Source organism: Phytophthora infestans, genomic scaffold (genome assembly GCF_000142945.1).
Source record: "Phytophthora infestans T30-4 supercont1.1 genomic scaffold, whole genome shotgun sequence".
Taxonomy (NCBI): Eukaryota; Oomycota; class Peronosporomycetes; order Peronosporales; family Peronosporaceae; genus Phytophthora; species Phytophthora infestans.
In genome coordinates this window covers 355,715-377,580 of record NW_003303758.1, presented here as the reverse complement: position 1 = coordinate 377,580, position 21,866 = coordinate 355,715, and the positions used below count along the sequence as shown (strand labels likewise).

Here is a 21,866-nt window from a genome sequence, read left to right as displayed (position 1 = left end):
TGTCCCGGCGATCCGCTGCCGATTTAAGTGGTAGCTGCTGCTCTGGCAGAGCTCACCAAGCCTAACTGCCGACTTCGCTGACTGCACTACCAATTCTCCAAGACAGCCAGAGGGCTCATCGCAGCCTTCCGCGAGAACAATGGATCCCGTGGGTATCCAAAACACGAAGAAATGCGACGTCAAAGCGAGTAGCAACCGGATGGTTCGAGGCGGGGATTGAAGCAAGCCGGGTGGCGAAAGAAGCATGCGAGCATAGCCGTAAGTGTAGGAGCACGATGATATGTGAAAGGGGTATGTGCAGCACATGTGGCATGTCCGTGAATACGTGAACTGCGTGCGGTTCGAGCGGGTTGCGGATTGGACGTGGTGTGTCTGGGCTAGGTGCTCTTATGGTGTAATGGTTAGCACTCTGGACTCTGAATCCAGCGATCCGGGTTCAAATCCCGGTAGGAGCTCGTTTTTGCACCGCCTCTACCGGCACTACAACGACCCAGGTGTTGCTGTGTCGCGCACCTGCTCACACGCTACAGCCTGCGTCTCTATGTGTTGCCGTGGTGTGTTATATCCGTGTTCCCGGCGATCTGCTGCCGATTTAAGTGTAGCTGCTGCTCTGGCAGAGCTCACCAAGCCTAACTGCCGATTTCGCTATTCTGCACTACTAACTCTCCAGGACAGCCAGAGAGCTCATCGCAGCCTTCCGCGAGAACAATAGATCCCGTGGGTACCCAAAACACGAAGAAATGCGACGTCAAAGCGAGTAGCAACCGGATGGTTCGAGGCGGGGATTGAAGCAAGCCGGGTGGCGAAAGAAGCATGCGAGCATGGCCGTAAGTGTAGGAGCACGATGATATGTGAAAGGGGTATGTGCAGCACATGTGGCATGTCCGTGAATACGTCAATTGCGTGCGATTCGAGCGGGTTGCGGATTGGGCGTGGTGTGTCTGAGCTAGGTGCTCTTATGGTGTAATGGTTAGCACTCTGGACTTTGAATCCAGCGATCCGGGTTCAAATCCCGGTAGGAGCTTGATTTTGTGCGGCGTTGCAGGCATAGAATGTAGCGATGGCGCCAGCTGTCGTGTGGGGCTTTAGGAAAGCGTTTAAAATTTTGTTTCCGGATTGGTGAGTTAGTGCTGGTCTTATGGTGTAATGGTTAGCACTCTGGACTCTGAATCCAGCGATCCGGGTTCAAATCCCGGTAGGACCTCGTTTTGCACCGCTTCTACCGGCCCTACAACGCCCCAGTTGTTGCTGCGTTGCGCACCTGCCACACGCTACAGCCGCGTCACGTTGTGTTGCCGTGGTGTGTGATATCGTGTCCCGGCGATCCGCTGCCGATTTAAGTGGTAGCTGCTGCTCTGGCAGAGCTCACCAAGCCTAACTGCCGACTTCGCTGACTGCACTACCAATTCTCCAAGACAGCCAGAGGGCTCATCGCAGCCTTCCGCGAGAGCAATGGATCCCGTGGGTATCCAAAACACGAAGAAATGCGACGTCAAAGCGAGTAGCAACCGGATGGTTCGAGGCGGGGATTGAAGCAAGCCGGGTGGCGAAAGAAGCATGCGAGCATAGCCGTAAGTGTAGGAGCACGATGATATGTGAAAGGGGTATGTGCAGCACATGTGGCATGTCCGTGAATACGTGAACTGCGTGCGGTTCGAGCGGGTTGCGGATTGGACGTGGTGTGTCTGGGCTAGGTGCTCTTATGGTGTAATGATTAGCACTCTGGACTCTGAATCCAGCGATCCGGGTTCAAATCCCGGTAGGACCTCGCTTCTACCGGCCCTACAACGCCCCAGTTGTTGCTGCGTTGCGCACCTGCCACACGCTACAGCCGCGTCACGTTGTGTTGCCGTGGTGTGTTATATCGTGTCCCGGCGATCCGCTGCCGATTTAAGTGGTAGCTGCTGCTCTGGCAGAGCTCACCAAGCCTAACTGCCGACTTCGCTGACTGCACTACCAATTATCCAAGACAGCCAGAGGGCTCATCGCAGCCTTCCGCGAGAACAATGGATCCCATGGGTATCCAAAACACGAAGAAATGCGACGTCAAAGCGAGTAGCAACCGGATGGTTCGAGGCGGGGATTGAAGCAAGCCGGGTGGCGAAAGAAGCATGCGAGCATAGCCGTAAGTGTAGGAGCACGATGATATGTGAAAGGGGTATGTGCAGCACATGTGGCATGTCCGTGAATACGTGAACTGCGTGCGGTTCGAGCGGGTTACGGATTGGGCGTGTTGTGTCTGGGCTAGGTGCTCTTATGGTGTAATGATTAGCACTCTGGACTTTGAATCCAGCGATCCGGGTTCAAATCCCGGTAGGAGCTTGGTTTTGTGCGGCGTTGCAGACATAGAATGTAGCGATGGCGCCAGCTGTCGTGTGGGGCTTTAGGAAAGCGTTTGAAATTTTATTTGCGGATTGGTGAGTTAGTGCTGTAATGGTTAGCACTCTGGACTCTGAATCCAGCGATCCGGGTTCAAATCCCGGTAGGACCTCGTTTTGCACCGCTTCTACCGGCCCTACAACGCCCCAGTTGTTGCTGCGTTGCGCACCTGCCACACGCTACAGCCGCGTCACGTTGTGTTGCCGTGGTGTGTTATATCGTGTCCCGGCGATCCGCTGCCGATTTAAGTGGTAGCTGCTGCTCTGGCAGAGCTCACCAAGCCTAACTGCCGACTTCGCTGACTGCACTACCAATTCTCCAAGACAGCCAGAGGGCTCATCGCAGCCTTCCGCGAGAACAATGGATCCCGTGGGTATCCAAAACACGAAGAAATGCGACGTCAAAGCGAGTAGCAACCGGATGGTTCGAGGCGGGGATTGAAGCAAGCCGGGTGGCGAAAGAAGCATGCGAGCATGGACGTAAGTGTAGGAGCACGATGATATGTGAAAGGGGTATGTGCAGCACATGGGGCATGTCCGTAAATACGTGAATTGCGTGCGATTCGAGCGGGTGCGGATGGGCGTGTTGTGTCTGAGCTAGGTGCTCTTATGGTGTAATGGTTAGCACTCTGGACTTTGAATCCAGCGATCCGGGTTCAAATCCCGGTAGGAGCTTGGTTTTGTGCGGCGTTGCAGACATAGAATGTAGCGATGGCGCCAGCTGTCGTGTGGGGCTTTAGGAAAGCGTTTGAAATTTTGTTTGCGGGTTGGTGAGTTAGTGCTGGTCTATGTGTAATGGTTAGCACTCTGGACTCTGAATCCAGCGATCCGGGTTCAAATCCCGGTAGGACCTCGTTTTGCGCCGCTTCTACCGGCCCTACAACGCCCCAGTTGTTGCTGCGTTGCGCGCCTGCCACACGCTACAGCCGCGTCACGTTGTGTTGCCGTGGTGTGTTATATCGTGTCCCGGCGATCCGCTGCCGATTTAAGTGGTAGCTGCTGCTCTGGCAGAGCTCACCAAGCCTAACTGCCGACTTCGCTGACTGCACTACCAATTCTCCAAGACAGCCAGAGGGCTCATCGCAGCCTTCCGCGAGAACAATAGATCCCGTGGGTATCCAAAACACGAAGAAATGCGACGTCAAAGCGAGTAGCAACCGGATGGTTCGAGGCGGGGATTGAAGCAAGCCGGGTGGCGAAAGAAGCATGCGAGCATGGCCGTAAGTGTAGGAGCACGATGATATGTGAAAGGGGTATGTGCAGCACATGGGGCATGTCCGTAAATACGTGAATTGCGTGCGATTCGAGCGGGTTGCGGATTGGGCGTGTTGTGTCTGAGCTAGGTGCTCTTATGGTGTAATGGTTAGCACTCTGGACTTTGAATCCAGCGATCCGGGTTCAAATCCCGGTAGGAGCTTGATTTTGTGCGGCGTTGCAGGCATAGAATGTAGCGATGGCGCCAGCTGTCGTGTGGGGCTTTAGGAAAGCGTTTGAAATTTTGTTTGCGGATTGGTGAGTTAGTGCTGGTCTTATGGTGTAATGGTTAGCACTCTGGACTCTGAATCCAGCGATCCGGGTTCAAATCCCGGGTAGGAGCTTGATTTTGTGCGGCGTTGCAAGCATAGTATGTAGGCGATGGCGCCAGCCTGTCGTGTGGGGGCTTTAGGAAAGCGTTTGAAATTTTGTTTGCGGATTGGTGAGTTAGTGCTGGTCTATGGTGTAATGGTTAGCACTCTGGACTCTGAATCCAGCGATCCGGGTTCAAATCCCGGTAGGACCTCGTTTTGCACCGCTTCTAGCGGCCCTACAACGCCCCAGTTGTTGCTGCGTTGCGCACCTGCCACACGCTACAGCCGCGTCACGTTGTGTTGCCGTGGTGTGTTATATCGTGTCCCGGCGATCCGCTGCCGATTTAAGTGGTAGCTGCTGCTCTGGCAGAGCTCACCAAGCCTAACTGCCGACTTCGCTGACTGCACTACCAATTCTCCAAGACAGCCAGAGGGCTCATCGCAGCCTTCCGCGAGAACAATAGATCCCGTGGGTATCCAAAACACGAAGAAATGCGACGTCAAAGCGAGTAGCAACCGGATGGTTCGAGGCGGGGATTGAAGCAAGCCGGGTGGCGAAAGAAGCATGCGAGCATAGCCGTAAGTGTAGGAGCACGATGATATGTGAAAGGGGTATGTGCAGCACATGTGGCATGTCCGTGAATACGTCAACTGCGTGCGGTTCGAGCGGGTTGCGGATTGGGCGTGTTGTGTCTGGGCTAGGTGCTCTTATGGTGTAATGGTTAGCACTCTGGACTCTGAACTCCTATTGCGATCCGGGTTCAAATCCCGGTAGGACCTCGTTTTGCACCGCTCCTACCGGCCCCACAACGCCCCAGTTGTTGCTGCGTTGCGCACCTGCCACACGCTACAGCCGCGTCACGTTGTGTTGCCGTGGTGTGTTATATCGTGTCCCGGCGATCCGCTGCCGATTTAAGTGGTAGCTGCTGCTCTGGCAGAGCTCACCAAGCCTAACTGCCGACTTCGCTGACTGCACTACCAATTCTCCAAGACAGCCAGAGGGCTCATCGCAGCCTTCCGCGAGAACAATAGATCCCGTGGGTATCCAAAACACGAAGAAATGCGACGTCAAAGCGAGTAGCAACCGGATGGTTCGAGGCGGGGATTGAAGCAAGCCGGGTGGCGAAAGAAGCATGCGAGCATAGCCGTAAGTGTAGGAGCACGATGATATGTGAAAGGGGTATGTGCAGCACATGTGGCATGTCCGTGAATACGTCAACTGCGTGCGATTCGAGCGGGTTGCGGATTGGGCGTGGTGTGTCTGAGCTAGGTGCTCTTATGGTGTAATGGTTAGCACTCTGGACTTTGAATCCAGCGATCCGGGTTCAAATCCCGGTAGGAGCTTGGTTTTGTGCGGCGTTGCAGACATAGAATGTAGCGATGGCGCCAGCTGTCGTGTGGGGCTTTAGGAAAGCGTTTGAAATTTTGTTTGCGGATTGGTGAGTTAGTGCTGTAATGGTTAGCACTCTGGACTCTGAATCCAGCGATCCGGGTTCAAATCCCGGTAGGACCTCGTTTTGCACCGCTTCTACCGGCCCTACAACGCCCCAGTTGTTGCTGCGTTGCGCACCTGCCACACGCTACAGCCGCGTCACGTTGTGTTGCCGTGGTGTGTTATATCGTGTCCCGGCGATCCGCTGCCGATTTAAGTGGTAGCTGCTGCTCTGGCAGAGCTCACCAAGCCTAACTGCCGACTTCGCTGACTGCACTACCAATTCTCCAAGACAGCCAGAGGGCTCATCGCAGCCTTCCGCGAGAACAATGGATCCCGTGGGTATCCAAAACACGAAGAAATGCGACGTCAAAGCGAGTAGCAACCGGATGGTTCGAGGCGGGGATTGAAGCAAGCCGGGTGGCGAAAGAAGCATGCGAGCATGGCCGTAAGTGTAGGAGCACGATGATATGTGAAAGGGGTATGTGCAGCACATGAGGCATGTCCGTAAATACGTGAATGCGTAGATCGAGCGGGTTACGGATTGGGCGTGTGTGTCTGAGCTAGGTGCTCTTATGGTGTAATGGTTAGCACTCTGGACTTTGAATCCAGCGATCCGGGTTCAAATCCCGGTAGGAGCTTGGTTTTGTGCGGCGTTGCAGACATAGAATGTAGCGATGGCGCCAGCTGTCGTGTGGGGCTTTAGGAAAGCGTTTGAAATTTTGTTTGCGGATTGGTGAGTTAGTGCTGTAATGGTTAGCACTCTGGACTCTGAATCCAGCGATCCGGGTTCAAATCCCGGTAGGACCTCGTTTTGCACCGCTTCTACCGGCCCTACAACGCCCCAGTTGTTGCTGCGTTGCGCACCTGCCACACGCTACAGCCGCGTCACGTTGTGTTGCCGTGGTGTGTTATATCGTGTCCCGGCGATCCGCTGCCGATTTAAGTGGTAGCTGCTGCTCTGGCAGAGCTCACCAAGCCTAACTGCCGACTTCGCTGACTGCACTACCAATTCTCCAAGACAGCCAGAGGGCTCATCGCAGCCTTCCGCGAGAACAATGGATCCCGTGGGTATCCAAAACACGAAGAAATGCGACGTCAAAGCGAGTAGCAACCGGATGGTTCGAGGCGGGGATTGAAGCAAGCCGGGTGGCGAAAGAAGCATGCGAGCATAGCCGTAAGTGTAGGAGCACGATGATATGTGAAAGGGGTATGTGCAGCACATGTGGCATGTCCGTGAATACGTGAACTGCGTGCGGTTCGAGCGGGTTACAGATTGTGCGTGTTGTGTCTGGGCTAGGTGCTCTTATGGTGTAATGGTTAGCACTCTGGACTTTGAATCCAGCGATCCCGGGTTCAAATCCCGGTAGGGAGCTTGGTTTTGTGCGGCGTTGCAGACATAGTATGTAGCGATGGCGCCAGCTGTCGTGTGGAGCTTTAGGAAAGCGTTTGAAATGTTGTTTGCAGATTGTTGAGTTAGTGCTGTAATGGTTAGCACTCTGGACTCTGAATCCAGCGATCCGGGTTCAAATCCCGGTAGGACCTCGTTTTGCACCGCTTCTACCGGCCCTACAACGCCCCAGTTGTTTGCTGCGTTGCGCACCTGCCACACGCTACAGCCGCGTCACGTTGTGTTGTCGTGGTGTGTGATATCGTGTCCCGGCGATCCGCTGCCGATTTAAGTGGTAGCTGCTGCTCTGGCAGAGCTCACCAAGCCTAACTGCCGACTTCGCTGACTGCACTACTAACTCTCCAAGACAGCCAGAGGGCTCATCGCAGCCTTCCGCGAGAACAATAGATCCCGTGGGTATCCATAACACGAAGAAATGCGACGTCAAAGCGAGTAGCAACCGGATGGTTCGAGGCGGGGATTGAAGCAAGCCGGGTGGCGAAAGAAGCATGCGAGCATGGCCGTAAGTGTAGGAGCACGATGATATGTGAAAGGGGTATGTGCAGCACATGGGGCATGTCCGTAAATACGTGAATTGCGTGCGATTCGAGCGGGTTGCGGATTGGGCGTGTTGTGTCTGAGCTAGGTGCTCTTATGGTGTAATGGTTAGCACTCTGGACTTTGAATCCAGCGATCCGGGTTCAAATCCCGGTAGGAGCTTGATTTTGTGCGGCGTTGCAGGCATAGAATGTAGCGATGGCGCCAGCTGTCGTGTGGGGCTTTAGGAAAGCGTTTGAAAATTTGTTTGCGGACTGGTGAGTTAGTGCTGGTCTTATGGTGTAATGGTTAGCACTCTGGACTCTGAATCCAGCGATCCGGGTTCAAATCCCGGTAGGACCTCGTTTTGCACCGCTCCTACCGGCCCCACAACGCCCCAGTTGTTGCTGCGTTGCGCACCTGCCACACGCTACAGCCGCGTCACGTTGTGTTGCCATGGTGTGTGGTATCGTGTCCCGGCGATCCGCTGCCGATTTAAGTGGTAGCTGCTGCTCTGGCAGAGCTCACCAAGCCTAACTGCCGATTTCGCTAACTGCACTACTAACTCTCCAGGACAGCCAGAGAGCTCATCGCAGCCTTCCGCGAGAGCAATAGATCCCGTGGGTACCCAAAACACGAAGAAATGCGACGTCAAAGCGAGTAGCAACCGGATGGTTCGAGGCGGGGATTGAAGCAAGCCGGGTGGCGAAAGAAGCATGCGAGCATGGCCGTAAGGGTAGGAGCACGATGATATGTGAAAGGGGTATGTGCAGCACATGGGGCATGTCCGTGAATACGTGAATTGCGTGCGATTCGAGCGGGTTGCGGATTGGGCGTGTTGTGTCTGAACTAGGTGCTCTAATGGTGTAATGGTTAGCACTCTGGACTTTGAATCCAGCGATCCGGGTTCAAATCCCGGTAGGAGCTTGATTTTGTGCGGCGTTGCAAGCATAGTATGTAGCGATGGCGCCAGCTGTCGTGTGGGGCTTTAGGAAAGCGTTTGAAATTTTGTTTGCGGATTGGTGAGTTAGTGCTGGTCTTATGGTGTAATGGTTAGCACTCTGGACTCTGAATCCAGCGATCCGGGTTCAAATCCCGGTAGGAGCTTGATTTTGTGCGGCGTTGCAAGCATAGTATGTAGCGATGGCGCCAGCTGTCGTGTGGGGCTTTAGGAAAGCGTTTGAAATTTTGTTTGCGGATTGGTGAGTTAGTGCTGGTCTATGGTGTAATGGTTAGCACTCTGGACTCTGAATCCAGCGATCCGGGTTCAAATCCCGGTAGGACCTCGTTTTGCACCGCTCCTACCGGCCCCACAACGCCCCAGTTGCTGCTGCGTTGCGCACCTGCCACACGCTACAGCCGCGTCACGTTGTGTTGCCGTGGTGTGTTATATCGTGTCCCGGCGATCCGCTGCCGATTTAAGTGGTAGCTGCTGCTCTGGCAGAGCTCACCAAGCCTAACTGCCGACTTCGCTGACTGCACTACCAATTATCCAAGACAGCCAGAGGGCTCATCGCAGCCTTCCGCGAGAGCAATAGATCCCGTGGGTATCCAAAACACGAAGAAATGCGACGTCAAAGCGAGTAGCAACCGGATGGTTCGAGGCGGGGATTGAAGCAAGCCGGGTGGCGAAAGAAGCATGCGAGCATGGCCGTAAGTGTAGGAGCACGATGATATGTGAAAGGGGTATGTGCAGCACATGGGGCATGTCCGTAAATACGTGAATTGCGTGCGATTCGAGCGGGTTGCGGATTGGGCGTGTTGTGTCTGAGCTAGGTGCTCTTATGGTGTAATGGTTAGCACTCTGGACTTTGAATCCAGCGATCCGGGTTCAAATCCCGGCAGGAGCTTGATTTTGTGCGGCGTTGCAGGCATAGAATGTAGCGATGGCGCCAGCTGTCGTGTGGGGCTTTAGGAAAGCGTTTGAAATTTTGTTTGCGGATTGGTGAGTTAGTGCTGGTCTTATGGTGTAATGGTTAGCACTCTGGACTCTGAATCCAGCGATCCGGGTTCAAATCCCGGTAGGACCTCGTTTTGCACCGCTTCTACCGGCCCTACAACGCCCCAGTTGTTGCTGCGTTGCGCACCTGCCACACGCTACAGCCGCGTCACGTTGTGTTGCCGTGGTGTGTTGTATCGTGTCCCGGCGATCCGCTGCCGATTTAAGTGGTAGCTGCTGCTCTGGCAGAGCTCACCATGCTTAACTGCCGACTTCGCTGACTGCACTACCAATTCTCCAAGACAGCCAGAGGGTTCATCGCAGCCTTCCGCGAGAACAATTGATCCCGTGGGTATCCATAACATGAAGAAATGCGACGTCAAAGCGAGTAGCAACCGGATGGCTCGAGGCGGGGATTGAAGCAAGCCTGGTGGCGAAAGAAGCATGCGAGCATGGTCGTAAGTGTAGGAGCACGACGATATGTGAAAGGGGTATGTGCAGCACATGTGGCATGTCCGTGAATACGTGAATTGCGTGCGATTCGAGCGGGCTGCGGATTGGGCGTGTTGTGTCTGAGCTAGGTGCTCTTATGGTGTAATGGTTAGCACTCTGGACTTTGAATCCAGCGATCCGGGTTCAAATCCCGGTAGGAGCTTGATTTTGTGCGGCGTTGCAAGCATAATATGTAGCGATGGCGCCCGCTGTCGTGTGGGGCTTTAGGAAAGCGTTTGAAATTTTGTTTGCGGATTGGTGAGTTAGTGCTGGTCTTATGGTGTAATGGTTAGCACTTTGGACTCTGGAATCCAGCGATCCGGGTTCAAATCCCGGTAGGACCTCGTTTTGCACCGCTTCTACCGGCCCTACAACGCCCCAGTTGTTGCTGCGTTGCGCACCTGCCACACGCTACAGCCGCGTCACGTTGTGTTGCCGTGGTGTGTTATATCGTGTCCCGGCGATCCGCTGCCGATTTAAGTGGTAGCTGCTGCTCTGGCAGAGCTCACCAAGCCTACCTGCCGACTTCGCTGACTGCACTACCAATTATCCAAGACAGCCAGAGGGCTCATCGCAGCCTTCCGCGAGAGCAATAGATCCCGCGGGTATCCATAACACGAAGAAATGCGACGTCAAAGCGAGTAGCAGCCGGATGGCTCGAGGCGGGGATTGAAGCAAGCCTGGTGGCGAAAGAAGCATGCGAGCATGGCCGTAAGTGTAGGAGCACGACGATATGTGAAAGGGGTATGTGCAGCACATGTGGCATGTCCATGAATACGTGAATTGCGTGCGATTCGAGCGGGTTGCGGATTGGGCGTGTTGTGTCTGAGCTAGGTGCTCTTATGGTGTAATGGTTAGCACTCTGGACTTTGAATCCAGCGATCCGGGTTCAAATCCCGGTAGGAGCTTGATTTTGTGCGGCGTTGCAAGCATAGTATGTAGCGATGGCGCCAGCTGTCGTGTGGGGCTTTAGGAAAGCGTTTGAAATTTTGTTTGCGGATTGGTGAGTTAGTGCTGGTCTTATGGTGTAATGGTTAGCACTCTGGACTCTGAATCCAGCGATCCGGGTTCAAATCCCGGTAGGACCTCGTTTTGCACCGCTTCTACCGGCCCTACAACGCCCCAGTTGTTGCTGCGTTGCGCACCTGCCACACGCTACAGCCGCGTCACGTTGTGTTGCCGTGGTGTGTTATATCGTGTCCCGGCGATCCGCTGCCGATTTAAGTGGTAGCTGCTGCTCTGGCAGAGCTCACCAAGCCTAACTGCCGACTTCGCTGACTGCACTACCAATTCTCCAAGACAGCCAGAGGGTTCATCGCAGCCTTCAGCGAGAACAATTGATCCCGTGGGTATCCATAACACGAAGAAATGCGACGTCAAAGCGAGTAGCAACCGGATGGCTCGAGGCGGGGATTGAAGCAAGCCTGGTGGCGAAAGAAGCATGCGAGCATGGCTGTAAGTGTAGGAGCACGATGATATGTGAAAGGGGTATGTGCAGCACATGTGGCATGTCCGTGAATACGTGAATTGCGTGCGATTCGAGCGGGTTGCGGATTGGGCGTGTTGTGTCTGGGCTAAGGGCTCTTATGGTGTAATGGTTAGCACTCTGGACTCTGAATCCAGCGATCCGGGTTCAAATCCCGGTAGGACCTCGTTTTGCACCGCTTCTACCGGCCCTACAACGCCCCAGCTGTTGCTGCGTTGCGCACCTGCCACACGCTACAGCCGCGTCACGTTGTGTTGCCGTGGTGTGTTATATCGTGTCCCGGCGATCCGCTGCCGATTTAAGTGGTAGCTGCTGCTCTGGCAGAGCTCACCAAGCCTAACTGCCGACTTCGCTGACTGCACTACCAATTCTCCAAGACAGCCAGAGGGTTCATCGCAGCCTTCCGCGAGAACAATAGATCCCGTGGGTATCCATAACACGAAGAAATGCGACGTCAAAGCGAGTAGCAACCGGATGGCTCGAGGCGGGGATTGAAGCAAGCCTGGTGGCGAAAGAAGCATGCGAGCATGGCCGTAAGTGTAGGAGCACGACGATATGTGAAAGGGGTATGTGCAGCACATGTGGCATGTCCATGAATACGTGAATTGCGTGCGATTCGAGCGGGTTGCGGATTGGGCGTGTTGTGGCTGAACTAGGTGCTCTTATGGTGTAAAGGTTAGCACTCTGGACTTTGAATCCAGCGATCCGGGTTCAAATCCCGGTAGGACCTCGTTTTGCACCGCTTCTACCGGCCCTACAACGCCCCAGTTGTTGCTGCGTTGCGCACCTGCCACACGCTACAGCCGCGTCACGTTGTGTTGCCGTGGTGTGTTATATCGTGTCCCGGCGATCCGCTGCCGATTTAAGTGGTAGCTGCTGCTCTGGCAGAGCTCACCAAGCCTAGCTGCCGTTTTCGCTAACTGCACTACCAATTCTCCAAGACAGCCAGAGGGTTCATCGCAGCCTTCCGCGAGAACAATAGATCCCGTGGGTATCCATAACACGAAGAAATGCGACGTCAAAAGCGAGTAGCAACCGGATGGCTCGAGGCGGGGATTGAAGCAAGCCGGGTGGCGAAAGAAGCATGCGAGCATGGCCGTAAGTGTAGGAGCACGATGATATGTGAAAGGGGTATGTGCAGCACATGTGGCATGTCCGTGAATACGTGAATTGCGTGCGATTCGAGCGGGTTGCGGTTTGGGGTGTGTTGTGTCTGAGCTAGGTGCTGTTCTTATGGTGTAATGGTTAGCACTCTGGACTCTGAATCCCAGCGATCCGGGTTCAAATCCCGGTAGGACCTCGTTTTGCACCGCTTCTACCGGCCCTACAACGCCCCAGTTGTTGCTGCGTTGCGCACCTGCCACACGCTACAGCCGCGTCACGTTGTGTTGCCGTGGTGTGTTATATCGTGTCCCGGCGATCCGCTGCCGATTTAAGTGGTAGCTGCTGCTCTGGCAGAGCTCACCAGCCTAACTGCCGACTTCGCTGATTGCATATTTATTTTTCCAGAACAGCCCGAGGGTTTCTTGGCCACTCTTGCGGGAGAAACATAAGTTTCGGTGGGTTTTTCACAAAACCGGGAGAGAAATTGGGGGTTTTCCAAGAGCGATTAGCACACCCGGTGGTCTGGAGGGGGGGGTTGGAAAAACAAACCAAGCGTGGTAGAGAAAAGAAGCATGCGAGCATGGCCGTAAGTGTAGGAGCACGATGATATGTGAAAGTGGTATGTGCAGCACATGTGGCATGTCCGTGAATACGTGAATTGGGTGCCATTCGAGCGGGTTGCGGATTTGGCGTGGTGTGTCTGGGCTAGGTGCTCTTATGGTGTAATGGTTAGCCATCTGGACTTTGAATCCAGCGATCCGGGTTCAAATCCCGGTAGGAGCTTGATTTTGTGCGGCGTTGCAAGCATAGTATGTAGCGATGGCGCCAGCTGTCGTGTGGGGCTTTAGGAAAGCGTTTGAAATTTTGTTTGCGGATTGGTGAGTTAGTGCTGGTCTTATGGTGTAATGGTTAGCACTCTGATCTCTGAATCCAGCGATCCGGGTTCAAATCCCGGTAGGACCTCGTTTTGCGCCGCTTCTACCGGCCCTACAACGCCTCAGTTGTTGCTGCGTTGCGCACCTGCCACACGCTACAGCCGCGTCACGTTGTGTTGCCGTGGTGTGTTATATCGTGTCCCGGCGATCCGCTGCCGATTTAAGTGGTAGCTGCTGCTCTAGCAGAGCTCACCAAGCCTAACTGCCGACTTCGCTGACTGCACTACCAATTCTCCAAGACAGCCAGAGGGCTCATCGCAGCCTTCCGCGAGAACAATAGATCCCGTGGGTATCCATAACACGAAGAAATGCGACGTCAAAGCGAGTAGCAACCGGATGGCTCGAGGCGGGGATTGAAGCAAGCCTGGTGGCGAAAGAAGCATGCGAGCATGGCCGTAGGTGTAGGAGCACGATGATATGTGAAAGTGGTATGTGCAGCACATGTGGCATGTCCGTGAATACGTGAATTGGGTGCCATTCGAGCGGGTTGCGGATTTGGCGTGGTGTGTCTGGGCTAGGTGCTCTTATAGATATAATGAGTAAGCCATCTGGACTTTGAATCCAGCGATCCGAATTCAAATACCGGTATGAGCTTGATTATGTGCGGCGTTGCAAGCATAGTATGTAGCGATGGCGCCAGCTGTCGTGTGGGGCTTTAGGAAAGCGTTTGAAATTTTGTTTGCGGATTGGTGAGTTAGTGCTGGTCTTATGGTGTAATCGTTAGCACTCTGGACTCTGAATCCAGCGATCCGGGTTCAAATTCCGGTAGGAGCTTGATTTTGTGCGGTTGCAAGCATAGAATGTAGCGATGGCGCCAGCTGTCGTGTGGGGCTTTGAGAAAGCGTTTGAAATTTTGTTTGCGGATTGGTGAGTTAGTGCTGGTCTTATGGTGTAATGGTTAGCACTCTGGACTCTGAATCCAGCGATCCGGGTTCAAATCCCGGTAGGACCTCGTTTTGCACCGCTTCTACCGGCCCTACAACGCCCCAGCTGTTGCTGCGTTGCGCACCTGCCACACGCTACAGCCGCGTCACGTTGTGTTGCCGTGGTGTGTTATATCGTGTCCCGGCGATCCGCTGCCGATTTAAATGGTAGCTGCTGCTCTGGCAGAGCTCACCAAGCCTAACTGCCGACTTCGCTGACTGCACTACCAATTCTCCAAGACAGCCAGAGGGCTCATCGCAGCCTTCCGCGAGAACAATGGATCCCGTGGGTATCCATAACAAGAAGAAATGCGACGTCAAAGCGAGTAGCATCCCGTATGGTGTCGAGGACGGAGACTGAAGCAAGCCTGGTGAGCGAACAGACGCATGCGAGCATGACCATAAGTGTAGGAGCACGACGATATGTGAAAGGGGTATGTGCAGCACATGTGGCATGTCCATGAATACGTGAATTGCTTGCGATTCGAGCGGGTTGCGGATTGGGCGTGTTGTGTCAGAGCTAGGTGCTCTTATGGTGTAATGGTTAGCCATCTGGACTTTGAATCCAGCGATCCGGGTTCAAATCCCGGTAGGAGCTTGATTTTGTGCGGCGTTGCAAGCATAGTATGTAGCGATGGCGCCAGCTGTCGTGTGGGGCTTTAGGAAAGCGTTTGAAATTTTGTTTGCGGATTGGTGAGTTAGTGCTGGTCTTATGGTGTAATGGTTAGCACTCTGATCTCTATATCCAGCGATCCGGGTTCAAATCCCGGTAGGACCTCGTTTTGCGCCGCTTCTACCGGCCCTACAACGCCTCAGTTGTTGCTGCGTTGCGCACCTGCCACACGCTACAGCCGCGTCACGTTGTGTTGCCGTGGTGTGTTATATCGTGTCCCGGCGATCCGCTGCCGATTTAAGTGGTAGCTGCTGCTCTAGCAGAGCTCACCAAGCCTAACTGCCGACTTCGCTGACTGCACTACCAATTCTCCAAGACAGCCAGAGGGCTCATCGCAGCCTTCCGCGAGAACAATAGATCCCGTGGGTATCCATAACACGAAGAAATGCGACGTCAAAGCGAGTAGCAACCGGATGGCTCGAGGCGGGGATTGAAGCAAGCCTGGTGGCGAAAGAAGCATGCGAGCATGGCCGTAAGTGTAGGAGCACGATGATATGTGAAAGGGGTATGTGCAGCACATGGGGCATGTCCGTAAATACGTGAATTGCGTGCGATTCGAGCGGGTTGCGGATTGGGCGTGGTGTGTCTGAGCTAGGTGCTCTAATGGTGTAATGGTTAGCACTCTGGACTTTGAATCCAGCGATCCGGGTCAAATTCCGGTAGGACCTCGTTTTGCACCGCTTCAACCGGCCCTACAACGCCCCAGCTGTTGCTGCGTTGCGCACCTGCCACACGCTACAGCCGCGTCACGTTGTGTTGCCGTGGTGTGTTATATCGTGTCCCGGCGATCCGCTGCCGATTTAAGTGGTAGCTGCTGCTCTGGCAGAGCTCACCAAGCCTAACTGCCGACTTCGCTGACTGCACTACCAATTCTCCAAGACAGCCAGGGGGTTCATCGCAGCCTTCCGCGAGAACAATTGATCCCGTAGGTATCCATAACACGAGGAAATGCGACGTCAAAGCGAGTAGCAACCGGATGGCTCGAGGCGAGGATTGAAGCAAGCCTGGTGGCGAAAGAAGCATGCGAGCATGGTCGTAAGTGTAGGAGCACGATGATATGTGAAAGGGGTATGTGCAGCAAATATGGCATGTCCTGTGAATATGTGAATTGCGTGCGATGCGAGCGGGTTGCGGATTGGGCGTGTTGTGTCTGGGCTAGGTGCTCTTATGGTGTAATGGTTAGCACTCTGGACTTTGAATCCAGCGATCCGGGTTCAAATCCCGGTAGGAGCTTGGTTTTGTGCGGCGTTGCAAGCATAGTATGTAGCGATGGCGCCAGCTGTCGTGTGGGGCTTTAGAAAAGCGTTTGAAATTTTGTTTGCGGATTGGTGAGTTAGTGCTGGTCTTATGGTGTAATGGTTAGCACTCTGGACTCTGAATCCAGCGATCCGGGTTCAAATCCCGGTAGGACCTCGTTTCGCGCCGCTTCTACCGGCCCTACAACGCCCCAGTTGTTGCTGCGTTGCGCACCTGCCACACGCTACAGCCGCGTCACGTTGTGTTGCCATGGTGTGTTGTATCGTGTCCCGGCGATCCGCTGCCGATTTAAGTGGTAGCTGCTGCTCTGGCAGAGCTCACCATGCTTAACTGCCGACTTCGCTGACTGCACTACCAATTCTCCAAGACAGCCAGAGGGTTCATCGCAGCCTTCCGCGAGAACAATTTGATCCCGTGGGTATCCATAACACGAAGAAATGCGACGTCAAAGCGAGTAGCAACCGGGATGGCTCGAGGCGGGGATTGAAGCAAGCCTGGTTGTCGAAAGAAGCATGCGAGCATGGCCCGTAAGTGTAGGAGCACGATGATATGTGAAAGTGGTATGTGCAGCACATGTGGCATGTCCATGAATACGTGAATTGCGTGCGATTCGAGCGGGTTGCGGATTGGCCGTGTTGTGTCTGAGCTAGGTGTTCTTATGGTGTAATGGTTAGCACTCTGGCTTCTGAATCCAGCGATCCGGGTTCAATCCCGGTAGGACCTCGTTTTGCACCGCTTCTACCGGCCCTACAACGCCCCAGTTGTTGCTGCGTTGCGCACCTGCCACACGCTACAGCCGCGTCACGTTGTGTTGCCGTGGTGTGTTATATCGTGTCCCGGCGATCCGCTGCCGATTTAAGTGGTAGCTGCTGCTCTGGCAGAGCTCACCAAGCCTAACTGCCGACTTCGCTGACTGCACTACCAATTCTCCAAGACAGCCAGAGGGCTCATCGCAGCCTTCCGCGAGAACAATAGATCCCGTGGGTATCCAAAACACGAAGAAATGCGACGTCAAAGCGAGTAGCAACCGGATGGTTCGAGGCGGGGATTGAAGCAAGCCGGGTGGCGAAAGAAGCATGCGAGCATGGCCGTAAGTGTAGGAGCACGATGATATGTGAAAGGGGTATGTGCAGCACATGGGGCATGTCCGTAAATACGTGAATTGCGTGCGATTCGAGCGGGTTGCGAATTGGGCGTGTTGTGTCTGAACTAGGTGCTCTTATGGTGTAATGGTTAGCACTCTGGACTTTGAATCCAGCGATCCGGGTTCAAATCCCGGTAGGAGCTTGATTTTGTGCGGCGTTGCAAGCATAGAATGTAGCGATGGCGCCAGCTGTCGTGTGGGGCTTTAGGAAAGCGTTTGAAATTTTGTTTGCGGATTGGTGAGTTAGTGCTGGTCTTATGGTGTAATCGTTAGCACTCTGGACTCTGAATCCAGCGATCCGGGTTCAAATTCCGGTAGGAGCTTGATTTTGTGCGGTTGCAAGCATAGAATGTAGCGATGGCGCCAGCTGTCGTGTGGGGCTTTGAGAAAGCGTTTGAAATTTTGTTTGCGGATTGGTGAGTTAGTGCTGGTCTTATGGTGTAATGGTTAGCACTCTGGACTCTGAATCCAGCGATCCGGGTTCAAATCCCGGTAGGACCTCGTTTTGCACCGCTTCTACCGGCCCTACAACGCCCCAGCTGTTGCTGCGTTGCGCACCTGCCACACGCTACAGCCGCGTCACGTATGTGTTGCCGTGGTGTGTTATATCGTGTCCCGGCGATCCGCATGCGCGATTTAAGTGGTAGCTGCCTGCTCTGGCAGAGCTCGACCAAGCTTAACTGCCGACTTCGCTGACTGCACTACCAATTCTACAAGACAGCCAGAGTGTTCATCGCAGCCTTCCCGCGAGAACAATAGATCCCCGTGGGTATCCATAACACGGAAGAAATGCGACGTCAAAGCGAGTAGCAACCGGATGGCTCGAGGCGGGGATTGAAAGCAAGCGTGGTGGCGAAAGAAGCATGCGAGCATGGCCGTAAGTGTAGGAGCACGACGATATGTGAATGGGGTATGTGCAGCACATGTGGCATGTCCGTGAATATGTGAATTGCGTGCGATTCGAGCGGGTTGCGGATTGGGCGTGTTGTGTCTAAGCTAGGTGCTCTTATGGTGTAATGGTTAGCACTCTGGACTTTGAATCCAGCGATCCGGGTTCAAATCCCGGTAGGAGCTTGATTTTGTGCGGCGTTGCAAGCATAGTATGTAGCGATGGCGCCAGCTGTCGTGTGGGGCTTTGAGAAAGCGTTTGAAATTTTGTTTGCGGATTGGTGAGTTAGTGCTGGTCTTATGGTGTAATGGTTAGCACTCTGGACTCTGAATCCAGCGATCCGGGTTCAAATCCCGGTAGGACCTCGTTTTGCACCGCTTCTACCGGCCCTACAACGCCCCAGCTGTTGCTGCGTTGCGCACCTGCCACACGCTACAGCCGCGTCACGTTGTGTTGCCGTGGTGTGTTATATCGTGTCCCGGCGATCCGCTGCCGATTTAAGTGGTAGCTGCTGCTCTGGCAGAGCTCACCAAGCCTAACTGCCGACTTCGCTGACTGCACTACCAATTCTCCAAGACAGCCAGAGGGTTCATCGCAGCCTTCCGCGAGAACAATAGATCCCGTGGGTATCCATAACACGAAGAAATGCGACGTCGAAGCGAGTAGCAACCGGATGGCTCGAGGCGGGGATTGAAGCAAGCCTGGTGGCGAAAGAAGCATGCGAGCATGGCCGTAGGTGTAGGAGCACGATGATATGTGAAAGTGGTATCCATAACACGAAGAAATGCGACGTCAAAGCGAGTAGCAACCGGATGGCTCGAGGCGGGGATTGAAGCAAGCCTGGTGGCGAAAGAAGCATGCGAGCATGGCCGTAAGTGTAGGAGCACGATGATATGTGAAAGGGGTATGTGCAGCACATGTGGCATGTCCGTGAATACGTGAATTGCGTGCGATTCGAGCGGGTTGCGGATTGGGCGTGTTGTGGCTGAACTAGGTGCTCTAATGGTGTAATGGTTAGCACTCTGGACTTTGAATCCAGCGATCCGGGTTCAAATCCCGGTAGGACCTCGTTTTGCACCGCTTCTACCGGCCCTACAACGCCCCAGTTGTTGCTGCGTTGCGCACCTGTCACATGCTACAGCCGCGTCACGTTGTGTTGCCGTGGTGTGTTATATCGTGTCCCGGCGATCCGCTGCCGATTTAAGTGGTAGCTGCTGCTCTGGCAGAGCTCACCATGCTTAACTGCCGACTTCGCTGACTGCACTACCAATTCTCCAAGACAGCCAGAGGGTTCATCGCAGCCTTCAGCGAGAACGATTGATCCCGTGGGTATCCAAAACACGAAGAAATGCGACGTCAAAGCGAGTAGCAACCGGATGGCTCGAGGCGGGGATTGAAGCAAGCCTGGTGGCGAAAGAAGCATGCGAGCATGGCCGTAAGTGTAGGAGCACGACGATATGTGAAAGGGGTATGTGCAGCACATGTGGCATGTCCATGAATACGTGAATTGCGTGCGATTCAAGCGGGTTGCGGATTGGGCGTGTTGTGTCTGAGCTAGGTGCTCTTATGGTGTAATGGTTAGCACTCTGGACTTTGAATCCAGCGATCCGGGTTCAAATCCCGGTAGGAGCTTGATTTTGTGCGGCGTTGCAAGCATAGTATGTAGCGATGGCGCCAGCTGTCGTGTGGGGCTTTAGGAAAGCGTTTGCAATTTTGTTTGCGGATTGGCGAGTTAGTGCTGGTCTTATGGTGTAATGGTTAGCACTCTGGACTCTGAATCCAGCGATCCGGGTTCAAATCCCGGTAGGACCTCGTTTTGCGCCGCTTCTACCGGCCCTACAACGCCCCAGTTGTTGCTGCGTTGCGCACCTGCCACACGCTACAGCCGCGTCACGTTGTGTTGCCATGGTGTGTTGTATCGTGTCCCGGCGATCCGCTGCCGATTTAAGTGGTAGCTGCTGCTCTGGCAGAGCTCACCAAGCCTAACTGCCGACTTCGCTGACTGCACTACCAATTCTCCAAGACAGCCAGAGGGCTCATCGCAGCCTTCCGCGAGAACAATTGATCCCGTGGGTATCCATAACACGAAGAAATGCGACGTCAAAGCGAGTAGCAACCGGATGGCTCGAGGCGGGGATTGAAGCAAGCCTGGTGGCGAAAGAAGCATGCGAGCATGGCCGTAAGTGTAGGAGCACGACGATATGTGAAAGGGGTATGTGCAGCACATGTGGCATGTCCGTGAATACGTGAATTGCGTGCGATTCGAGCGGGATGCGGATTGGGCGTGTTGTGTCTGAGCTAGGTGCTCTTATCGTGTAATGGTTAGCACTCTGGACTCTGAATCCAGCGATCCGGGTTCAAATCCCGGTAGGAGCTTGATTTTGTGCGGCGTTGCAAGGCATAGTATGTAGCGATGGACGCCAGCTGTCGTGGTGGGGGCTTTAGGAAAAGCGTTTCGAAATTTTGTTTGCGGATTGGTGAGTTAATGCTGGTCCTAATGGTGGTAAATGGTTAGCACTCTGGGACTCTGAATCCAGCGATCCGGGTTCAAAATCCCGGGTAGGGACCTCGTTTTGCACCGCTTCTACCGGCCCCACAACGCCCCAGTTGTTGCTGCGTTGCGCACCTGCCACACGCTACAGCCGCGTCACGTTGTGTTGCCGTGGCTGTGTTATATCCGTGTCCCGGCGATCCGCTGCCGATTTAAGTGGTAGCTGCTGCTCTGGCAGAGCTCACCAAGCCTAACTGCCGACTTCGCTGACTGCACTACCAATTCTCCAAGACAGCCAGAGGGCTCATCGCAGCCTTCCGCGAGAACAATAGATCCCGTGGGTATTCAAAACACGAAGAAATGCGACGTCAAAGCGAGTAGCAACCGGATGGCTCGAGGCGGGGATTGAAGCAAGCCGGGTGGCGAAAGAAGCAGGCGAGCATGTCCGTAAGTGTAGGAGCACCATGATATGTGAAAGGGGTATGTGCAGCACATGGGGCACGTCCGTAAATACGTAAATTGCGTGCGATTTGAGCGGGTTGCGAATTGGGCGTGTTGTGTCTGAGCTAGGTGCTCTTATGGTGTAATGGTTAGCACTCTGGACTTTGAATCCAGCGATCCGGGTTCAAATCCCGGTAGGAGCTTGATTTTGTGCGGCGTTGCAGGCATAGAATGTAGCGATGGCGCCAGCTGTCGTGTGGGGTTTAGGAAAGCGTTTGAAATTTTGTTTTCGGATTGGCGAGTTAGTGCTGGGCTTATGGGTGTAATGGTAATCACTCTGGTGACTGAATCCAGCGGTCAGGTTTACAATCCCCGGGAGGGACCTCGTTTTGGGCCGCTTCTACCGTCCCTAACACCCCCAGAGTGGTTGTTTGTTAACCTAGCCTGCAACACACAAATCTCCCACTACTGTTATCTCCGTGCGGGGAGAGATCACGCCCCGTCGACCCCCCTACCCATCTAGGAAGTGGGGGCCCTGCGGCCTGAGCTAAGCAAGCCTAAGGCTGATCTTCCTGCTTTTCCAGTCTGTCTCTAGAAGACAGAGAGAGAGGGGGAAGGTCCTGCTTCCACAACAAAACACCGCCGCGCGGCCCCGCCAGTTACGAGTGCCGATCTAACACGATAGAAGACAAAAGACGCGGTCCGTAGTCGGGGTGTGGTGCTAGCACAGGTGGTGGTGGAGAGGAAGGAAGGAAGGATTTGATTTTCTTTTCTTAGTCTCTATATT

At 54.2% G+C, this 21,866-nt stretch overlaps 1 non-coding gene and 5 pseudogenes across 6 annotated transcripts; all 6 read left to right on the top strand.

Annotated features, from left to right (window-relative positions):
* The first annotated feature begins 2,419 nt into the window (after positions 1 to 2,419).
* On the top strand, positions 2,420 to 2,491 carry PITG_25121 (annotated as a pseudogene). Its single transcript has one exon. The product of its transcript is annotated as a tRNA-OTHER (tRNA).
* Positions 2,492 to 4,650: 2,159 nt separating this feature from the next.
* Positions 4,651 to 4,726, top strand: PITG_25115 (annotated as a pseudogene). Its single transcript has one exon. The product of its transcript is annotated as a tRNA-OTHER (tRNA).
* A 661-nt stretch (positions 4,727 to 5,387) lies between these two features.
* PITG_25113 lies at positions 5,388 to 5,459 on the top strand (annotated as a pseudogene). The gene has a single exon. The product of its transcript is annotated as a tRNA-OTHER (tRNA).
* A 657-nt stretch (positions 5,460 to 6,116) lies between these two features.
* PITG_25111 lies at positions 6,117 to 6,188 on the top strand (annotated as a pseudogene). The gene has a single exon. The product of its transcript is annotated as a tRNA-OTHER (tRNA).
* A 663-nt stretch (positions 6,189 to 6,851) lies between these two features.
* On the top strand, positions 6,852 to 6,923 carry PITG_25109 (annotated as a pseudogene). The gene has a single exon. The product of its transcript is annotated as a tRNA-OTHER (tRNA).
* Positions 6,924 to 16,766: 9,843 nt separating this feature from the next.
* Positions 16,767 to 16,837, top strand: PITG_25085. The gene has a single exon. It is a non-coding gene; the product is annotated as a tRNA-Gln (tRNA).
* The last annotated feature ends 5,029 nt before the right edge of the window (positions 16,838 to 21,866 follow it).